At 35.8% G+C, this 20,734-nt stretch overlaps 1 long non-coding RNA gene across 2 annotated transcripts in view; it reads left to right on the top strand.

Moving 5' to 3' along the window:
* The first annotated feature begins 13,834 nt into the window (after positions 1 to 13,834).
* Positions 13,835 to 20,734, top strand: part of LOC309863778 — a 52,125-nt gene continuing 45,225 nt past the window's right edge. For both annotated transcript variants that reach the window (XR_014311255.1, XR_014311256.1), the window contains exons 1-2: positions 13,835 to 13,896; positions 19,084 to 19,143. This is a non-coding gene — a long non-coding RNA (uncharacterized lncRNA). The remainder of the gene's footprint in view (positions 13,897 to 19,083; positions 19,144 to 20,734) is intronic.

Genomic DNA, 20,734 nt, shown 5'->3' with positions numbered 1-20,734 from the left:
TTGAATTTCTTAAGGTAGATAATGAGTTAATTGATTTTTTTTTGTTCTAATGTAGGTATTTAGCGCTATATATTTTCTTGGAAGTAATGGTTTAGCATCCCACAATTTTTGATATGTGGTGTTTTCACTTTCGTTCAGTTCCCCATGTGTTCTGATTTTCATTTTGTGTCTTTCTAGAACCATGGGTTATTTAGAAATTTACTTTTGTTTTTGTTTTGGTGATTATTTGTTTTTTTTTTTTCCTTTTCCAAATAACTGAAGACATTCCAAATATCTATTTATTATTGATTTCTAATTTATTCTGTGGTGATCAGGGAACACACTTTGTATGACAGAAATCTTTTTCTTTTGATGAGGCTTGTTCTGTGGGCCACAATATTGTCAGTCTTAGAGCGTGTTCTATGTGCACTTGAATAGAATATAATCTGGTGTTGTTGACTGTTATGTTTTATATACTTATGGAAATTAGTTAATAGTTTTGTTCAAGTAGTTTATATTTTACTGATTTTATATCTAATTACTACTATTACATGGCATAGAAATGCAGGTTAATAGTATTTATGTTTGTTTTGTTTTTAAATTATAATACTTTAAGATTTTTTCTCCACTGGTAAGAATATCTTCTGGTGTGCACTGTTCCCATCCAAAAGCATGCTGTCATTATTGCATTTTTTTCTACGAACTATTTCTTTCTTTCTTTTTTTTTTTTCTATCTATGAACGGTTTCATTTTCTCCTGGATGCTTTTAAGATGTTCTCTTTATCATTTGTTTTAAGCACTTTGATTATAATTTGCCTTGATGTGTTTTTCTTTATGTTTGTCTTTGGTCTGGAGTTTATTAAGTTGCTTGGATCTGTAGGTATACAGTATTCATCAAATTTGGGTAATTTTCAGCCATTATTTATTCAAATATATTTTCTATTATTTCTCCCCCTTGATAACTCCAGTTACATATTTTTGAGGCACTTTTCTTTGCCCCACACCTCACTGCTGCTGTGATCTTATTCCCTCCTCACACTTCATTTTAGATAGTTCTGTTACCCTCCCTTTTAGTCTGCTAATCTTTTCCTCTGCAACACTATGTCTGCTTTTAATAATTTTTCTCTTATATCGTTGTGTATTTTATATTCTCCATATCTCTCCTGAATCTTTCTCCTGGCTCTTAAATATATGGAGTATAGTTATAACTTTAAAATATTGTTTATAATTCTGTCATCAGTGCCATTTCTGGGCCTTTTCCTATTGATAAATTTTCCTTGTAATGGATTTATTTGAATGTTTGGTTACCTCTGATTGATAATAGACTCTGTGGCTGGTTATGTTTTGTGTTCTCATAAATATTCTTAGAGTTTTGTTTTGGAATGCAATTACATTATATAAAAGACACAATTCATGATTTTGAGAAACTTGTAAAAATAAGTCCCTTGGATGTTTTTTTGTTTGTTTGTTTTGCAACAAAGTTCCTCTCATAAAGGAATATAAGGGTTGCTGTTTCAGGTGGAAAGGGACAGGGATTCTGACATCTGGAGATCATATTTTGTGTTCAACACTAAGCACATATTCTAATACTTAAAAATAAATCTAGGTATTGTGCTTAGTGAATTAAGTCAATCGGAGAAAGACAACTATCTTATGATCTCCCTGATATGAGGAAGTGGGGATGCAATGTTGGGGGTATGGGGGTAGGAAAAGAATTAATGAAACAAGATGGGATCGGGACGGAGACAAACCATAAGAGACTCTTAATCGCACAAAACAAACTAAGGGTTGACGTGTGAGCGGGGAGAGGGTGGTTGGGTTATGGACATTGGGGAGGGTATGTGCTATGGTGAGTGCTATGAAATGTATAAACCTGGGGATTCACAGACCTGTACCCCTGGGACTAATAATACATTATATGTTAATTAAAAAATTGTAAAAAATATATATATATAAACCTACGGACGGATGGTTCCCTTTACCTACTCTGCAAATTACCCTCTGAGGAATCCATGGCTCCTGAGTGAATTTTGCAGTGTGGACTTCAGGCTCCCTCCTGTGGTCTTTTGATAGTACTTCATTGCAAAAAGAGACTTTTTAGATTTCATCTAGAGATTCCTTCTACTTCCTGTCCAGTTGAACTAAGGCAACTTGCAGAGCTAAAGAGAACACATGCTTTCAGAAAAACAAAATATTAAAACAACACATTTTAATCTAAATCCTAGGTTTTCTGGAAGTGATAGTTATCAGTATTACTTTTGTGGTGATGGTAACGTGGATGTATACATATATTCCAACTCACCAAATTTATAATTATGTGCAGTTTTGGTATACCAATTATGCCCCAATAAATCTGGAAAAATAATCCTAAATTTTCTGATGAGAAAAGTGATAAAAGTTAAAAACCCTGCACTTGTGTAATTTTCATTGCTGATGCTTAAAATATACAAATTCACTTTAAATGAAATATCAATAAAATTAATGACAACAGTCTACTTTCTTCTTAGCTGGAATAGACTGAATTATCATTCACATTAAAACTGAATCTTTGTTCTAAGTCTCAAATTCCTGATATCAATATTTAAAGCAAAGTGCTACTTTTCAGTTCATCTGGCATTAAGTGACATTTGCTTATTTCATTTCATTTTTCATGGGACATGAAAAGTACTTTGGGAACAAATGAGAAAACAAGCAAAAAATTTACTTAGATAACTTTAAAAAGTAACTTAAGGGACTCCTGTGTGGTTCAGTTGGTTAAGCGCTCACTCTTGATTTCAGCTCAGGTCATGATCTCAGTGTAGTGAAATGGAGCCTCACATCGTGATCTATGTGGGGTATGGAGCTTGCTTAATATTCTTTCTTTCGGGGTGCCTGGGTGGCTCAGTGGGTTAAAGCCTCCGCCTTCGGCTCAGGTCATGATCCCAGGGTCCTGGGATTGAGCCCCGCATCGGGCTCTCTGCTCAGCAGGGAGCCTGCTTCCTCCTCTCTCTGCCTGCCTCTCTGCCTACTTGTGATCTCTGTCTGTCAAATAAATAAATAAAATCTTAAAAAAAAAAAAAAGATCCTTTCTTTCCCTCTCCCTCTGCCCTCACGTCCCACCACACTCTCATTCTTTCTCTCAAAAATAAAATACAGTAAAATAAAATAATTTAAAACCATACTTGAAGTTGATAGTTTATCTCTGTGTAGGAAAAGCCCCATCATATCTCCAGATTTGACATTTGACTTCATCAGCAGCTCATTGAAATTATTTTCTGGCTTTGAAGAAGCATTCCGGAGTCAGTAAGGTAGATATGAGGATCGGTGGTCCAGAAGGTAGACTTTCTGCCTCTTCCAAATTTCTTTTCCAGTTTAGAATCTGCAGAATCTTCTGTGATCATGTTCTGTAGAGACTTAAACGTACCAGGTCTTTCTGGGTGACTCATAGGCTAGTCTGGATCCCAAGCAGTGGAGTTGCTTGTAATCCAAACTCCCCAACCTATAGGGATGTGGTCTAATGAACTCCGCTGGCTCTCTTGCGTAATCTTCACACTGCTCTGCAAGCTAGGAAACATAGCCAGACTGAGTTGTGTCCTCAGTGTGATTCTTGCAGGAAAGTTCAAGATCTCAGTCTAGTTGCAAACATGCTCTAGACTGCAGGATGCATCAGCAATGTGGTCACTACTCATGTTCCAGTCTAAGAGTACTTACAGAGCTAGCCCTCCCTTACTGTCACCAGAAACAAATGACTGTTTTGCATGGACTTTGAACCACTAGCTAAAGGCAGCATGTTTGTGTTCAGGCAACTCCTGCCCTCTAAATCAGCAGTTGTATACAGAAGATATTGATGTGTGGAATTGTCGTTTATTTTATCTTTAGTTAAGATGATCACTCGCACAAAAAGACAATCTATTTATTATTTCTATGTGTCATTAATACTTTGTAAGGAGTAAAGTCTTATTAATTTTTATGCCCCCAGGTGCTAAAAGTATGTTACATATTTGATAAATTAATGAACTGATTTAGTGAGCATGACAGTATAAAGTAGGGCTTTACATTTAAGTATTAATAACCCTGGTAATATCTGCCTAGCACTTCAGAGATCATCAACGGCTCTGTAGATTTCTTTTTTCTTTTCTTATCCTTTCCTTTCTTTTCTTTTCTTTTTTCTTTTATTTTTTCCTTTCTTTTCCTTCCCTTCCCTTCCCTTTCTTTTCTTTTCTGTTCTTTTCTTTTCTTTACAGAGAGAGAGAATATGAACCTTAAGCAGACTGCACACCCAGGGCAGAACCTGATGGAGAGCTCTATCTCACAATCCTAAGATCATAACCTGAGCCGAAATCAAGAGTCTGATATTTAACCAACTAAGCTCCCTAGGCAATCCTCTAATGTAGATTTCTTGAGTTGGTATTTACAGAAAACCTGAAAGGTAGTTATTATCAACTCTAGAGTCAGGAAAACTAGTTCTACCACTTACTTGCACAGTAATCTCGAATAAGCCACAGCCTAGATCCTCACATTTCTTGACTGTCTAAATAGTTAGAAATGTACTCTTCAGCCCAATTTCAGCTGTAAATTGGAAATAATTGTAGTATCTGTACCATAGCATGAAATTCAGAATTACTTTACAATTATAGTGACAGCCACATGGAAAACAATTATAAATATTAGTTAATGAGAAATAGTCAAATGAAACACAAATGCAAATTATTAAAAATACATTATTATTAATAATCTCCAGAAATGAATTCTAACATGACAATGCATGTTAAGAAGGATCAGATATTACATTATTTTCATATTAACCCTTATTGTTAAATTTTTACATGAAAATACCAATTTCATAGCAGTAAGTGTAAACTTTAGAAAAAAAAAAAGTTTCAGGAGGAAGAAATGGACAATAGCAGGGCCAAGGTCTAATCTATAGGACCATCACAGGAAGTCCCCAAAGAAAGAGACATGGTTGCATAAACTCTGGTGTCCCATTCCTATGTATACAAGGAAACCTCACAGTGTAGGGCTCACAGTAATAACCTGGGGCATTATTTGTTGATTGAAATTAACTGAATATCAAAGGCAAGGACTGACTTTCTCTTTTAGAGAAACCAGCTAAATTCAAGAATAGGAATAAGGCTACCTAAACAAACATGCTTTATAATCTCACAGGGTTTTGAAAAGGAACACATCTTTGGATCACTGAATGTTATGGGCATCAAAAAAAACTTTGAAAGACAAAGAAAAAAATAAGTAAGATCAGAGATGAAGCTCAGGCTATTTACTGAGTAGGTGATTGCGTGTGTACTCTGGATAAAACCCCTGTTTTCTGCCTGTAAGGTAGTATACAGTTACTTTTCTTTGATTTCTAGACAAACCCTGCCCTCTAGTGGCAACATCACTCTTTAGCTTTGCAAATAATTATGAAATTGGTTATAACTGATTCCAGAAAGAGAAGAACAAGCAGACTCCCCACTGAGCGGGGAGCAGGCTTGATCCCAGGTCTCTGAGGCCATGACCCGAGCTGAACTCTGATGTTTAACCAACTAAGCCACCCAGGTTCCCTGCCCTTGTTTAGATACTTAAAACATCTATCTACCATTTATAAGCACCTGATTAGGGTGGTTCATCCTCCTTAAGGTTTCATGCCTCAGTTTATTGCCCATAGTATCTACTGATCACATGATCTGTTTAAAGTGCAAATAAAATAACATTCGCGCCTTTAAAATCTTCTGTGTCATACACACCGCTCAAAAGTCTGGAGTCTCCTGAAAGACTGGCCTCTCTACACTTCACACTTTCTATCAGAATGCTCGGACTCCTATACCTTACTGTTTCGTGCTTTCATGCCTTCACACCTGCTGTGTGTTCTGGCTCAAAACACTTCCACACTCTCCATGTCACTCTGCTTCTACTACCCACAGACAAAGTACTATTACTTTTAAAAACAGCCTCCACATACTTCTATCATAATGCTCAGTTGCCTACTTCCCTTAACAGACCTTAGCTCCTATTCCATGCAGCCATATCTTATAGTTTACTAGAATGCTACTACCAATAAATGTTTACTGAACTGATTTCCTATAGACAGGAATATTTATGAGATAGGCTGAGCAGCAAAGAAGTGGAGAATTTTATAAAGGAGACAGGATAAGTCAGAAATGTGTGAAACTGTCTCCCAAAACAGCAAAAAGTGAGAGTAATAATAACTGTTCTACATGTATCATGAAGGTTAGAATTAGAAAATGCACGTATTTTATGAGGGCATAAAATACATTCTATGAAAAAGTCATTATTGTCACACTTGCAAACTGAATAGCATGAACTATTAACTCTCCTGGGCATGGAAGTTAGTCTGACTTTCCACCTTGATTCAGAAGCCCTCTCCAATGGGGATTTCACATCACCAGAGGGCTAATGGCGCAGACCTGTCATCTAGAGCACTGGCGTTCTGTCCTGGAGGAATCTAAGCCAGGCCCTAGCCCCTAGGGAACTGTCCAGAGCACTAACTTCCTTGACTTCAGTCATAGTGGATCAAAGTGACTTTAACTGGGTTAAGATTTAGCATATCAAAAAATGCACATAAATTGCATTTTGTATGTTTACATATACACACGAACATACTTATTTAATCATACCCACATTAGCAATTTTAGTATTCTATAAGGCACTACTGTTGCCATAATCCTGTAGCTAATCACTATACTGTCTATGAAACAAGGGGAAAAAAGCATTTTCAAAGTCAAAAGGAAAATTAAGTCCATTATATTTTGTTAGGTTAAAACTCTTGTTTATAGTAGAAATGACGATATTTTAATCCAGATTTTCAATGATTTTCTCAAAACATCTTTATATTTTTGTTAGTTTAGCTAAAGAAAGCAAAGATGATTTCATTCTAAAAGTTTTAATGAAATTCAAAATTTTAATGTTAATAACATGATATTCTCCAAAAGTTAATAATTATCCTGCAAAGCAATATTGTATCTTAAGAAGATAATCAACCCTGTCTTTGAAAATTCACTACTTTGAAATATAAATAAAAATATAGACAAAGTATGTACATGAATGTGAATATACATGATGTTAATCCATATCTCTACTCTGAGGAAAAAGATCACAATGTTTAAAAATATTTCTTGTGCATTATATTTATTTATATCATAGTAAGATATAGAAACAATTGAAATGTTCATCATTGGGAATGGTCAAGGTGATTATTTCGTGGAATGGAATACTAATAGTCATTCAAAGTGATGAATCAAATCTATTCTTACTGTGAAAAAAATGTTTGTAACTCTTACTGTTGTGTGTGTATTATTTATTTATTTATTTATTTATTTAAAGATTTTATTCATTTATTTGACAGGCAGAGAGGCAGGCAGAGAGAGAGAAGGAAGCAGGCTCCCTGCTGAGCAGAGAGCCTGTCTCGGGGCTAGATCCCAGGACCCTGGGATCATAACCTGAGCTGAAGGCAGAGGCTTTACCCACTGAGCCACCCAGGTGCCCCGTGTGTGTGTGTGTGTGTGTGTGTGTTTTAAAGATTTTATTTATTTATTTATTTGACAGAGAGAGACATAGCGAGAAAGTGAACACAAGCAGCGGGAGTGGGAGAGGGAAAAGCAGGCTTCCCACTGAGCAGGGAGCCTGATACGGGGCTCGATCCCAGGACTCTGGGGTCATGACCCGAGCCAAAGGCAGACCCTTAACCGACTGCACCACCCGTTAACTGACTGCCCCTTATTATGTGTTTTATCCCACCCAGATCCCCCTACCTGTGGTACAACCATTCTCACAATGGTCACTTGAAAACATGAGGAAAATTGTAATTGCAAGACAATCTAGAATACCCTGATGTAGCAGATAAGAGAAGCTGTACTTCTATTTATTCTTGTATATTTGTCTTCAGATAAACATGTATCTCTGATTATCTGAGTAGGATAAGGATGGCTTATCCATCCATCCCTTCTTATTTATTTATTTGCTGGTAGTCATTCTAGCTTGGACTCCTTAGAGATTCGGGCGTTTATAGTGTCTAATGAGGATGGGGAGGCCCAAGCCATCTGGTCATCTATTCTCATGAGTGCATTCACTAGAGAGCTAGGGCTTGCTGAAGACACACCTGCATTGTGTACCTGGAATCTATAAAAATCTATAGAACAAACCCATAAATGCATGTCCTTTATCCTCTACCCAGTTCCAGTGACTAGCCTTGAGCCCTGCAGAGAAAAGCGCTATGCCAGTTTCACGGTTGGAGATGAAAGTGGCAAGGAGGGAAGCCCAGACTTCAAGTGACAAGTTTTGTTTCAGTATGTCGGTGACAGTAGGGGACGAAGTCAAGGAAGAGAGAATTCTCCTCACTTCCATGCAATGACGAATGCCATTTCATTTGGCACCTCACACACTTGCAGTTTTGGGGACCACTTGGAAAGAACACCTGGGCAAATAATTTATACTCTTACTCGGGATGTTGGTACCAGGTGGCCGAACAGAACATGGGATGAGTGGTGGAAAAAATCATGTGATGCACTGAATTTCCTGAAAGAATCCAAGAGAAACTTAGAGGTCTGACAGAACACAAAAGAAGAATGAACGAGAGGGACTGATATATTGTAGTCAATGATATACCGTCACCATGGATAGAAGGCTTAGGGAATGTCAGTTGATGTTTCTCTGTCTTCCTTTATTTTACTGAGAAGCCTCAAGACCTAGCACCCTTTCAATCATGTGACATATGTGCTACAATTGTTCATTGAATTAGATTGTGAGTTTTGGCACATTGAAGGTCAAGATTACCTTGGAACTCCGGAAACAAAAGAGTCTTTTTTTCCTCCATGGTTATTCGTTGTCTTTTTTTTTTTTTTTTTAAATCCTTTCTGTTATCTTTTATTCTCTTCTTCTTTCTGCTCTTCCTTTTCTCTGGCTGTAAACTGTTTACCTTCTCTAGACTTCCTACCTATTGCCTACATTATCTTCTCTTTATTACTGACTGAAGACTTGTCCCTGACTAGATTAGGAGGTCTCTGGTAAAATGAAAGACCCAGAGAATCAGAGGAGAAGCTGAGGTAATGACTTCATTTGAAACAACAAATTTTTGGTTTGTATAATCTTTGCCAATTCTAGGTTCGCTGTACCCGTCAGGTGGGCCAGTAGGTGAAGAACCATTGAAGACTTCCTTTCAGGACAGCAGCATTGTTTTGTAGGTGTCTCCCAAACAGAAAGTTGTTCCAAAGTTTGATCAAATGAGGTTTCAGTGCTGTTGTGAAATAGCAGAATGTAGACTCCAAATTTTGTCAACTATTGTTGACTAAAATATTCAGGAGAGAAAGATCTTATCAATAGTCACAATCTTGAATCCCTCGTGCCCAATTCCTTAATGGTTAAAGTTTTTTAGGTTTTCTTTTTACACAGATGTAAGCAAAGGATCTTGTTGAGAATTATCTTGGTATCAGCAAGGAAAGAGGAGCCCGTGGTGTACAGGTAGGTGAGAGGAAACTTCGTGATACTTTGTGAAGGGGTTGGGGCAGGGACCCTCTTGGATATGTGAGCTGGCAAACTTCAGAAAGCTGTTTGCAAAGGGTAACAGTAATAGATATTTGAAAAAGATCAAAGATCAAAACTATTAATGTGCTACACCTTTCAGTTCTTCAGTTTATGAAATATGGCTTTCTCTTATTATAGAAAGATGGATTCATTCATCACTACTCAAATTTTACTTAAATAATGTACTTATTTTTCTTAAAGATTTATTTATTTATTTGACAGACAGAGATCATGAGTAGGCAGAGAGGCAAGCAGAGAGGGAAGAAGGAAACAGGCTCCACACTGAGCAGTAAGCCTGATGCAGAGCTCAATGTGGGGCTTGATCCCAGGACCTTGGGATCATGACCTGAGCCAAAAGCAGAGGCTCTAACCCACTGAGCCACCCAGATGCCCCAATAATGTTGTACTTAAATAAAGCTTTTTAACTCAGAGTCTCCTATGGTCCTTAATATGTTTGCTCACTTAGAAAGGTCTAGAACATAGAGGGTTTCTCAATTTTATGATAACATTGGATGCTCTTATGAAGAATATCAACAAACATATTCTAGAATTAACTGGTTTTGCAGAACATGGTTAAGGAAATGTACATCGAAGCAGATTTTAATTATGACAGTTATTTTCCTTGAATGTATGCTAATGGAAATAATTTTCCAGGTTCATAAATCATTGATATGTGAAATTTGTATTGAGGGTAGATATCAATGAGGGTTGGCAAAGAAAGTATTATTATAGAAGTCTATTATAGATTGAACACGTAATACTGTGGTAACAAACACTCCCCAAATCTGACTCAATTAGCATAGTAAGCTTTTATTTGTTTCTCCCCATAGCATGTGTATCTCAGGTCAAGAGGGCTCTGGTCATCATAGCTACTTAGGGGCCCAGGCTGAGGGAGCTGCTCTCAACTGAAATGTAGTTGCTAACTATGTCAGAGGGAAATGAGTAGTTCTTGAAGGTCTCAACATGCTAATAAACATTCAGACCAGAAGTACCAGCATCCCTTCCACTTCCAGTTTGTAGATTAGACTTAGATTTAGAACTTCACTCAACTGCTAGGAGCCAGGAAGTGCAATCATTTTATTGTGTCTGGGGAATAAATAAGAATATTTGTTCTGTTGGAACTAATGGTCACTGTAGTCAGTGATAGTTAATTCTAATTAAATGGAAATGTAAAGGCCCTAAAGGAGGGAAAGGAATCTTGAAATAGAACAAATTTGGAGAATTCACACTATCAGAATTCAATGTTGGCCATAATAATACAATAATCAAACCAGTATAGTCTTGGCCTAAGGATAGACATATAGGGGTCAGAAATAGACCCAACTCTAAATGGACCACTGATTTTTAACAAAGATATGCTGGAGAGTCAATGGGGTTTTGAAAGTCTTTCCAAAAAAGGCTGCTAAATTAACTGTACAAATGAAGAGAAGAAATACTAACCTCATAATCTATTTCATACTATACATGAAATCAAATCAAGATATGCCCTATGCTTACACATAAGAGTAGAAACTGTAATGCTTAATAGGATAATATCTTTGGACCATGGGGGTAAGCGAGGAAATTTACAATTAATCCATAAAAGACATAACCATAAAAAAAGACAAAGTAGAATTTAGAACTAAGTTCAGAACAAAAACTAAAAACTGCTCATCAAAGACACCACTAAAAAACTTGAAAAGGAGAAATATTTATAATAGCTACATCTGACAAAGGCCTTGTATTCAGAATGTGCATAAGACTTCTGTGAATCAATCTTGCAAAGATAAACAATTCCATTAAGAAGGGGCAAAAGCTTGAGCAGACACTTTAGTGAAAATGATGAATGGCTAAAAAAATGTGAAAAGATGATGAGCATTATTAATCATCAGAGAAATGCAAATTAATACCATGATGACATATATGTCCATACCGATAAAAATGACTAAAATGAAAAAGAATGACAAAACCAAATACTGGTATCCCTCGCTTTTTGAAAGTTTGCATTATGCCACTTTGCTTTTAGGAAAGGCTATATTAGTACCTTATTTTCCCTATGCAAAAGAAATCCAAAGAGGATTGTTGCTCCCACAAGAAAGGTGAAAAGCAAAAACAGGGTTCAGAGTTTGTTTTGCAGCAAGCCATTTAGGAAGCCGAGTGCGTCTGATTAAGGACTGGCCCTGCCAAGCTTTTTCTCCAGGAACCACACTCAGCATCTCAGTTATCAAGTCACCATCACTTTGAATGGGTCTGTGAGCATCTAGGCTTTATCCTGGTTAATTTTGTGCATCTTTTAGTGAAATGGATCCTAATGTATCACCAAAGCCAAAAAGAGGTCATTTTCTGGATTAGGGAATGCTAAAAAATATTTTTCCATATGAGTTGATGGTAATTATTTCTTTGTTCCATTATACCATTTTGACTTATGAAAGCAAGGAAAAATCTATGTTGGCAAGGATTTGGAGCACCTGGAACTCTTACATGTTGATGACAGGAGTGTGAAGTGGCATCAGCTATTTGGAAAACTGTTCTGCGGTTTCTTACAAAGTTAGACCTGTATCTAATACAGCAGTTCTACTCCCAGGTATTTATTCAAGAAATTATGAAAGTATCTATTCACAAAATCACCCATAAAAAGACATTTACAGCAGTTTTCTCATAATCCCCAATCTAGGAATAACCCAAATGACTATAAATAGTGAATGGATAATGTACACAGCATATTCATGAATAGAACCCTGTTGAGCAATAAAAATGGACTACCAGCATACACAACATTATAGATGACTTTCAAATTATTATGATGAACAAAAAGATACCTGGATATAAAAGAGCATAGACTTTATGTTTCCATTTATATGACATTCTGGAATTAGAAAACTTAATCTATGATGAAACAATGATTTTTGGAGTGCTGCTTCAGAGGGCACAGATTGTTTGGAAAGAGGTAGGGAGAAACTTTCTGTGGTAATGGAAATATTTTATATTTTGATTAGGGTGTTTATTACTCAGGCATGTGTGTGTATGTGTGTGTGTATATGTGTGTGTGTATACTCATAGAATTATATATTAAGAACATTGTATTTCCTTAAATATTAATTTTACATCAGTGAACGTATACAGGCGTGCACACACACACACACACACACACACACACACACTGTGATGCCATTATATTCACCTGAAGAGCTAACATGGAAATAATTTAGGGGGCGCCTGGGTGACTCAGTGGGTTAAAGCTTCTGCCTTCTGCTCAGGTCATGATCCTGGGGTCATGGGATCAAGTCTCACATTGGGCTCTCTGCTCACCAGGGAGCCTGCTTCCTCCTCTCTCTCTTCCTGCCTCTCTCCCTACTTGTGATTTCTGCCTGTCAAATAAATAAATAAAATCTTATAAAAAATTTAGGCTGCATGAAATGTTGGTGAGAATGTGGCATAATTGGAACTCACTGATTTCTGAGGTGCTGTTTACTGCAACAACTTTGGATAACTTTCTCACGCTGCTTGTTGAACCTGAATATTTGTATACTTAACGATCAAAGTTATATTTCTAGGTATAATGAAACTTTAAAAAATCCATATTAATGCAAAGGTATATATAAGAACATTCCTGCTGGCATTATTCATGGTAGTGAAAAACTGGGAAAATCTAAATTTCTATTAAAAATGGAATGGATTAAAAAAATGGAATGGATTGGGACGCCTGGGTGGCTCAGTTGGTTAAGCAGCTGCCTTCGGCTCAGGTCATGATCCCAGCGTCCTGGGATCGAGTCCCACATCGGGCTCCTTGCTCCGCAGGGAGCCTGCTTCTCCCTCTGACTCTGCCTTCCACTCTGCCTGTGCTCGCTCTCGCTCTCTCTCTGACAAATAAATAAATAAAATCTTAAAAAAAAAAAAAAAAAAAAAAAAAAAATGGAATGGATAAATACATTGTAGTTATATGTGTATCCTGTAATGAGAGTGAATAAGCCATAACTCTGTGTAAATAAGTGGATGCACCCTACAACATAATGTGGAATGAATGAAGCCAAATGTTAAAAATGCATACTATTCCCTTATATTTTTATTAAATTTGAAAACAGGCAAATCAACTCATGATGATAAAAGTCTAAACAGGGGCTATTTGGGGTGATGTAATATTAGCCTAAGATATGAAAAAGTTATATTTGTAAGATATTAGTCTGTATCTTGATTTGTGTGCTAGTTTTGCATTAATTTTCTGAAAATCCATTGAGTTATATTTTTACTAGTTATGCAATTTTATGAATGTACATTATTCTCAAAAATTTTACATTAAAACCCCTCATAAATTATAGCATTTTCAAAGTTAAGTGTCTTTTTCTACCCATCCCTTGCTGTTTATAGAACCTTGTCCCAAAGTTCCTGGAGTTGGCTCCAGAAATATGCAACGTTATTAGCACACAGGTAAGAAGAAAATAAAACCATTGCTTATATGGATTGAAATAGCACACTTGTTTGAAACTTTGGTAGCCATTTCTTCCACAAGGTTATTGAAATACTGGATATATTATGTTTTGAAAGTATGAAACAAAACATTACAGCAAGCCTCAAATATAAAATAAAAACATCTCTATGAACCAGAAACTATACAGAAACAGAAGTATGTGTGAGATCTAATGCTACAGGCCAGCAAATGTCTGTGTTCAGAAGCAAATAATGAGCTGCCACTGTTTGGCTATTGTGAGTTAAAATGAATCAATTTTTTTTCGTGAATTTGGGAAATAGGGCCATGTTTAATGTTTTAATCAAAAGGCCAGGGGGCAGTTCTCTCAATACATGCAAAGAATCTGTGAGAATAGATTTGACCATCAGTGAGAGTTCTAGCTTTATCAAAAACTGTGATCTTAGAGAGACACCAGGATACCAGGAAATGAGTCAATCACTGACTGGTTCTATAATTGGATCTGCCATATGCCCGTGGGATGGAAACACCCAGGTGTGATTAATAGAGCTGATTCCGACTTGGGAAACTAGGACCTGGAGGGAGGTAATTGCAAAAACATTTGGGCAGTTAAAGTTGAACACAAAGGGAGGAAAAAAATATTTTGCTCAAAATATGCAATAGAAGGGCACCTGGGTGGCTCGGTCAGTTAGGCGTCTGCCTTCAGCTTAGGTCATGGTCCCAGGGTCCTGGGATGGAGCCCCATGTCGGGCTTCCTGCTCTGTGGGAAGCCTGCTTCTCCCTTTCCCACTCCCCCTGCTTGTGTTCCCTCTTTTGCTGTGTCTCTCTCTGTCAAATAAAAAAAAAAAAAAACAAAAAAAAAACAAAAATGAGCAATAGAAATTTCCATGAAAATGCAATCCCACTTCTTAAAACAGCCAATCAAATCAATAGTCTGACTAATTATTTATTTTGTATGGTTCATTTTATGCATCGTGAGCAAAGTAACTTGAACATATTAAAAGTTTTGAGAATGCTTCAAAAGATAAATGAAAGTAAAATTTCCTTTAAGAAGGATTATGAAACAAAATCAGGCACGAATGAGGAAAGGTTAGATGTCTATCAAGTTAATCAATTAGAAATCTTGGATACAAAAACAAATCTTGGATATATAAACTGGGAAATGTGGTTTAAGTGAAAACACTCTATCATAAATGCAGTCAGAGGGCAGATTAATAAACCAAGAATATACAATAAAGCAATTCCCACAGAATACAGAATAGAGAAACAGAAAATAAAGAATAATTAAGAGACATGGATAGATTGAGAGATTGCAAAATCCATTCAAAACATTGCCAAAAAAAGAGGATATACAAACAATACTTGAGATAATTTTCTAGGTTTGAAGATAGTCGTGACTTTTTAGGTTGAAAATGTGTTCTGTGAAGTTGATTTAATTAATAAAGTACAAATGAAAGTTCACTCAGAATGGTGTAGTGAAATGGTAAATCATCAAAGATAAGGAAACTATTATATAGTCTATAAAAAATTAGAATGCCTTTCAATAAAATACATATGACAGATGGAAAGCAACTTCTCATTAATTATAACAGTCACCAGCAAACAATGGTACAATATTTTAAAATTCAAAGGTGAGGTAGGACTGAAACTCAAATAATTTTGTGTCCAGCTTCTGTGTTTTTAGGAATGAAAGCAAAATGAAGACTTTTTTTTAAAATTTCTTTTTAGCGTAACAGAATTCATTGTTTTTGCACCACATCCAGTGCTCCATGCAATACGTGCCTTCCTTAATACCCACCACCTGGCTCCCCCAACCTCTCACCCTCTGCCCTTTCAAAACCCTGAGATTGTTTTTCAGGGTTCATAGTCTCTCATGGTTTACCTCCCCTTCCAATTTTCCTCAACTCCCTTCTCCTCTCCATCTCCGTATGTCCTCCATGTTATTTGTTATGCTCCACAAATAAGTGAAACCATATGATAATTGACTCTCTCTGCTTGACTTATTCCACTCAGCATAATCTCTTCCAGTCCCATCCATGTTGCTACAAAAGCCATGATGGAGGCATAATACTCCATAGTGTATATGGACCACATATATGGACCACATCTTCCTTATCCATTCGTCCGTTGAAGGGCCTCTTGGTTCTTTCCACAGTTTGGCGACCGTGGCCATTGCTGCTATTAACATTGGGGTACAGATGGCCCTTCTTTTCACTACATCTGTACCTTTGGGGTAAAAAAAAAAGACATTTTTTTTAAACGATTTTATTTATTTATTTGACAGAGATCACAAGTAGGCAGAGAGGCAGGCAGAGGAGGGGGGAAGCAGGCTCCCTGATGAGCTGAGAGCTCCATGCAGGGCTCAATGCAGGGCTCGATCCCAACACACTGGGTTCATGGCCCAAGCCAAAGGCAGAGGCTTTAACCTACTGAACCACCCAGGTGCCCCACAAAATGAAGACATTTTCAAATGTGTAAAGACCATATATTTATAACAGAGACCTTCAGTAAATATTAAAGGAAAAATAATGACTCTACAGATAATTAATTGAATACAAATGGTGTACACAGAACTGATAAAATTTTTTGGTAAATGGGATTTGATTTGATTAAAACAATATTAATATTTTTATGTATTCTTTCTTACAAGTTAAAATGGGGAAGCGGGCATATCATATAAGTGATACTTTTATTTATCATTGTAGTTAAAATTATAAACAAAGCAGTAGTACAAGAAGAATAGATTCATATGCAGAAATTGGAAAAAGAATGAGACAAAATTCTTTTTTATTAACAGAAAAGATTATTGTCTATATCAAAAATATAAAAGAAACAGAAACTTCAAATCACTAAAATTGTGAGATTAAGAGTCACTTATCAAGAGCATTCTAGATCACCAGTAAAACAATCTAGTGGATATAATAAAAAAAAAAAAATTGAAGTCACAGTAGAAGTTAACACTGGGATGTACTAAGATAATAACAAAGAAATAAAGAAACTAATTCATAAACAAATGTAACAGAAAATATTAGGTCTATTGGTATATATTAATGACTTCACTGTTTTGCAACTCTCTGATTCAAATTATTTGCCAGGTGACATTTTATTTCCTTCCCTTAAAGTGTTTCATGCTTGCTTGGTCCTCAACTTGGCCATGTGACTTGCTTTGTTCAATGAGATAAGACAGAAATCATAGCATGTTTTGTTGGCCAGCATATAGTACAAGAACTTGTGATGTAGTATATGCTGGCTAATGGAACATTAAAAAAAAAATTTTCCTATAAAGAAGAAAATTTTAAAAATAACATTCAAAAAAAAGAAAAAAACAAAGAAAAGAAGTAACAGTATGTTGGTTTCAAACCTAGGCTTCAAAAAGATTTGCATATTTCTGTTTCTTTCTGGAATATCTGCTTTTGTCATTAGAAAAATATGTCTAGCTTATCTTGCAGATGTTCCAATTTAGTCCCCTGCTGTGTAGTATGCATTATATAAATAGACATCAATTTGTTTATCCCTTATTCCTTGGAAGGTCTTTGGCTATGTTAACTCCTGCTCCCATTCTGGGCCCTGTTTTTGGCTATTAGAAGTTAGCCTTCTATGAGCTTCTGTGTCCAAGTTTTTGTGTAGATATATCTTTCCAAAGTATCTCACTTGGATTTTAATTATCATTTCTCTGATGGCTTAGGTAGTTGAATACATTTTTGTGTAGCTTTTTTGTGAAGTGTGTACATAACCATTTTGCTCATTTTTACTGGGTTGTTTGGCTTCTTATTAGATAGTTGTAAGCTTTCTTTTAACCTGTGTGAGATAAATGAAAGCCTGTAAGATTATATTCAGCATTCATTTAGCATTCATTCAGCATTCATTTGCATTTAACTTTTTAATTTTTTTCCAAAGTGTAAAAGAATGCTAATTTTCATGAAATATAATATACAAATTATTTTGTTTTATGGTTTTTGCTTTTTGTGTTCTCCTAAGAAAATTTTGTTTCTTCAAAAGTCATGGTTTTTTAATATATGTTCTTCCAGAAATTTTATAATTTTCTTGCTACATTTAGGTCTATGATACGTATCAACTGAATTTTTATGCATGATCTTAAGTAAAGGGTTGAGGTTTATTCTCTTCCTAAAGAACACCCAGTTGTTCTACTAAACTTTATTGGGATGTCTTTGTCAAAAATCCAACCATTTGTTATGAAGGTCTATTTCTGGATAATTAGTTCTACTTTGCTTATCTACATATCTATCTTTAGGACAACATCACACTCTGTTACTGTAGCTTTATATTAAATACCTAAATCTGTAAGTTTAAGTCGTTCAATTTTATTTTCTTTCAAAATTGTCAAATTTAAATATAATATTTAAAATTAGTTAAACAACATTTATGGAAAATCTTGCTTTACTTGATTTTTTTCGTATGCACTTGTAAAGTATTTGTATTCTGTTATTGTTGAATGGAATTTTCTGAATAAATAAAGTCATAATGGGTGACAGTGTTAACCCAGTCCTTCACATAAGTCCTGATTTTCTATATATTTTTTACTATCCATATTTGAGAAGGAATGTTGAAATAATAACTGTAATTCTGAGTTTTTCTATTTCCCTTTCAATGTGTTGGTTTTCTTCATGCATTTGAAACTCTGTTATTGTTTGCATACACATTTAGGCTAGTTGTATATACTTGATAAATTGACCTTTTGTCATTGTCAGTTGTCCCTTTTCATCACTGGTAATATTCCTTTTACTGAAGGATACTTTGTCTGATGTTAATATGCAGCCATTCCAGTTTTCTTGTCGTGGTACTTGCACAGTACATATTTTCCATCCTCTTACTTTTTCCTGATCAATACCTTTATCTTTAAAGTGGAAATCTTATAGAAAGAAGGAAATTAGGCCTTGTTTTTCATTCAGTAGGGCAGTCTCTGCATTTTAACTGGTTTAGAGCACTTGCATTTCCCATTTTTATCAGTATGGTTGTATTTAAATCTCCCAACTCGGTATCACCACCTGTTTTTCATTTTCTTCCTTTCTTATTTTCTTTTCTTGTTTTAGACTATTTTTTTTTCTACTCCATTTTGTATTCACTAGTTATTTATCAACGATACTCTTTCTTATGTACATTTTGAAATTTTATTCAATTTTTAATTTTAATTCCAGTATAGTTAACATATAGTGTTATATTACTTTTAGATGGACAATATGGTGATTCAGCACTCCCATACATGACTCAGTGCTTATCACCACGATAAGGTAAGTGTGCTCTTAATCGCCTTCACCAATCTCACCCATCCCCCCACCTACCTCCCCTCTGGTAACCAACAGTTTGTTCTCTGTAGTTGAGTCTGTGTTCTGATTTGCCTTCCCCCGTCCCATTTCATCTGTCTTGTTTCTTAAATTCCATCAATGAGTGAAACCATATGGTATTTGTCTTTTTCTGATTGGCTTATTTCACTTAGCACTATACCCTCTAGTTTCTTCCATGTTGCAGATGGTAAGATTTCATTCTTTTTTAAAGGCTGAATAAAATCCACTGTGTATGTGTGTGTATACACACACACACACACACACACACACACAATGTGGTATGTGTATATACTACATCTCTAGTCATTTATCTGTGGATGAACACTTAGGCAGCTTCCATAATTTTCCTATTGTAAATAATGCTGTAATAAACATAGGAGTGTATATATCCTTTCAAATTAGTGTTTTTTTAAATTTTATTTTTTTATTCTTTGGGTAAATACTTAATAGTACAATTACTGGATCGCAGAGTAGTTCTATTTTTGACTTTTTCAGGAGCCTCCATACTGTTTTCCAGGGTGGCTGCACCAGTTTGCATTCCCACCAACAGTGCAAGAGGGTTCCCCTTTCTCTGCATCCTTGTCAGTAACTGTTGTTTCCTGTGTTGTTGATTTTAGCCATTCTGACAGGTCTGAGGTGTTATATCTCTGTAGTTTTAATTTGCATTTCTCTGATCATGAGTGATGTTGAGCATCTCTTCATGGGTCTGTTGGCCATATGTATGTTCTCTTTGGGGAAGTTTTGTTCATATTTTCTGAGTACTCTTATATTTTAAGTGGTTGTTCTAGTATTTACAATATGCATTTTTTACAGGTAGTAGCATACTGTTTCACTTATGGTAAGAATTTAAAAACAGTATACTTCCACTTTTCCTTCCCATGTTTTTTTCTATTTTTTGTCATCTTTTTTTTTTTTTAAAGATTTTATTTATTTATTTGACAGACAGAGATCACAAGCAGGCAGAGAGAGAGGAGAAAGCAGGCTCCCCACAGAGCAGAGAGCCCAATGGGGGGCTCCATCCCAGGACCCTGGCATCATGACCTGAGCTGAAGGCAGAGGCTTGTAACCCACTGAGCCACCCAGGCACCCCTATCATCTATTTTTATCTCTATATACATTATAAATCTTGTAATACAGTATTATTAATTTATTTTAAGCATTTAATTTTCTCTTAAACACATTAAAAATGAGAAAGGTTTTCTACTTTTACTTTTCCCCACACAATGACCATTCCTGGCACCCATCATTCCTTTATGTAGAGCCAGCCTTCTATCTTTTATCATTTATCTTCTGCCTGAGGAAATTTGTTTATCATTTTCTTTAATGCAGGCCTGCTAGTGTGCCTGCCTGCTAGTTCAGTCATCTGTAACCCAAATATTGCCTAAGTTTTTTTCTGTTTATTGATTGCATTTTTTCCTGCTTGCTATGAACTGAATATTTATGAACCTCTAAAATTCATGGGTTGAAATCTAATCCCCCTGTGGTGGTATTTGCCAATTGGGGCATTCGGGAGGTATTTAGGTCATGAGGGTAAAAT

This window comes from Mustela nivalis, assembly GCF_964662115.1.
Source record: "Mustela nivalis genome assembly, chromosome: 4".
In the NCBI taxonomy this organism is placed as follows: Eukaryota; Metazoa; Chordata; class Mammalia; order Carnivora; family Mustelidae; genus Mustela; species Mustela nivalis.
This window is presented reverse-complemented; position numbering and strand designations above follow the sequence as displayed.